Genomic DNA, 2,443 nt, shown 5'->3' with positions numbered 1-2,443 from the left:
AAAATGAGGTAGGCCCAATACCTCCTATAGGCCTAGCTGCAACTTTCGCTGATATCAGCCGTCCATCGTTCAATCCAATGGTTGGTAACATTGTTTTCGTCCCAAACCCTAACGTTAGGGATGAAAACGGTATGGATATTTTTCGACCGTATTCGAGACCGAATTTGTTTAGAAGGATTCAGATCAGTCCGTATGCGAGTCCGAATGTTCAACATCTGATACCGTATTCGTATCCGAGTATTTAAATCGTATATTTATGATGTCGACATCCAATTGTATCTTATCCGACATAGTTGACACTATCTGTATTCGAATCCAAATTTGATAAAAAATACGAAAACAAATATAATATCGATAATATCCATCCATATTCGATCTACTAACGCATGGTCCAGCAGCCCCTGCACCACATCGAGTCTCCAATGCCACTTGCCACATCTCGTCGCCGCTCCTACCTCTCACCGCCACTCCACCACCATGGCTGCCCCAAGGGTTGCCCCTAGCGTCACGCATGACCACGCCAGCCCCGTTGCGGTGGCCTCGGCTCTGGTGAACCCCTGCGCGGGTGGGCGCCTGACGCGGAAACCGCACCACCGGCGACGTTGATCGAGCCGGCCTACGCGAGCAGCACCCGGCAACTTGGTGTCCTCAGCACAGGCGAGCATGACCATTTCAGCTTGTGCCGGTAGCCCTTGAACCGGTGACTGTACGGATCTCTGTCCAGGCTTCGCCTCTGCACTGGATTTCGTCCCCGCTCCGCCTTTGCATCGGATCTCCTCCCCTTCTGGTTCGTATGTGCATCGTCGTCTGCATCGGTAAGTTCTCCCTTCCATCCTTTCCTATTACACGTGCCGATTTCCTTCTTTCCTCATTCGTTATTGGCCATTTGGTACACAGAGACGAGAACAAGGTTACAAAGAGGTTATATTTCTTTTGCTCTTCTACACTGTGAATTGCCAGAATGCCAGCAGTTTAGAAGATCGTATTATATATATAATAAGTTTGTTTGTGCGATGGAGGGGAGGACTTGGTGAGTGCTCCAATTTGCTTAGTGACGGATCTAATCAGACTAATTCAGTGCACTATTTGTATTTTCTTTGCTCACTTTTCAATTCCTAATGGATCAGTATGTTAAGAAATTAATAAATATTCTTACTATTTTTCAGGCTAAGCAGCAGCCAGTAGGCTATATTAAGGAACCACAGCTGGGTATTAGAGCACGACACTATGACATTGCAACTAGACCACAAAAAAATTAGTAAGTCAGCATTGTTACTGGTAGTCTATGACAGCACGTCTGCAATAGAATAGCCAAGGTGTATGTAAAAAATCTATATGCTTCTAGTCTTAGCGCTGAGCTGATCTCTCTAGTTAAGCTAGAGTTGTTATATCTTGTTTCATAATCAGTATCACTTATTGCTTCCTTATTTTAGGCATAATGCACATAATTAATTCCTAGTTGTTATTTAAAATGAGTAGCTTTGTGATGTACTCATAGGGATTAAATCTGAACATATATCCTGTGATTCTTTTACAAATATTCTGTGGTGGCTGGGGTCTGCAATTTGTATTTGCCTTTTGGTTATTTGTTATGACATTAGTTGTAATTTAGGGCAGGTAGGCTAACAATTGGTTCGTTTTAGCTCATCGTGTTTATCGCAGTCCAACATACTTTTTCATTTTCTAAGGCTGTGAGAACAGAGTTGAACCAAATAGCTTCATTTACAAGAGCGATTCAATATAGCCATTTATTTGTGCAGTTTTCAAAGACATTGGAGGACCTGAAGGGATAGAATCTAGCGTTCCAGGTTCCAACGCCTTAGGCCTTGTTTGGATGTAGTCGGATTCACATCAATCCACGTGTGTTGAGGTGGATTAGAATGAAATTTGAACTAAATTCCACTTCAATCCACACCAACACACATGGATTGAAATGAATCCGACAACATCCAAACAAGGCCTTAGGTATTTTTATTTCCTCTTGACTTGTGATGCATAACCAATGTTTCTAATTAATTCTATCTGTGATAGATAAAAGAATGCAAGAAGACATCTAGCACACCTCTCAAGGGCACTACAGGTATGTCCCTTGACCTCGCAATAGCCCATTTTTTCTAGGCCTTAGTCATCTTGTTTGTCACATGACAGTGTGCTTTGTTCATGAAAAACATGGCAGTGCCGCTAATAAGAAGTATAAGTGCTCCCTAATGGTATATCTACTATTGTACTCACACACTAGTAGTACACTGCTATTGTATAGCAGCTTTACATTATTTTCTCCACTTGTCAAATTACATGTTACATTTTGTCAGGAAGTGCGGGGCACAACAAGTGTTTGGCTTAAGTTCATGGAAACTGGTTCTCCACAACCTGGTGGACGTGCTTTTCGTTTTTCATTTCCTATTGTGTGCACCAACCTTAGTATTATATGTCAAACATAAAC

At 42.3% G+C, this 2,443-nt stretch overlaps 1 long non-coding RNA gene across 2 annotated transcripts; it reads left to right on the top strand.

The window, feature by feature from the left end:
- Positions 412-1,894, top strand: LOC110429828. Of its 2 annotated transcripts, none has more exons than XR_002446996.1 (3): positions 412-815; positions 898-1,030; positions 1,167-1,894. It is a non-coding gene; the product is annotated as an uncharacterized LOC110429828 (long non-coding RNA). The 2 variants fall into 2 exon arrangements; XR_002446995.1 differs by having other exon boundaries at positions 420-815; positions 898-1,258; positions 1,761-1,894.

This window comes from Sorghum bicolor, chromosome 8, assembly GCF_000003195.3.
Source record: "Sorghum bicolor cultivar BTx623 chromosome 8, Sorghum_bicolor_NCBIv3, whole genome shotgun sequence".
NCBI classification, from domain to species: Eukaryota; Viridiplantae; Streptophyta; class Magnoliopsida; order Poales; family Poaceae; genus Sorghum; species Sorghum bicolor.
Note: the sequence above shows the minus strand (reverse complement) of the source record. Positions and strands in the feature narration are given on the sequence as shown.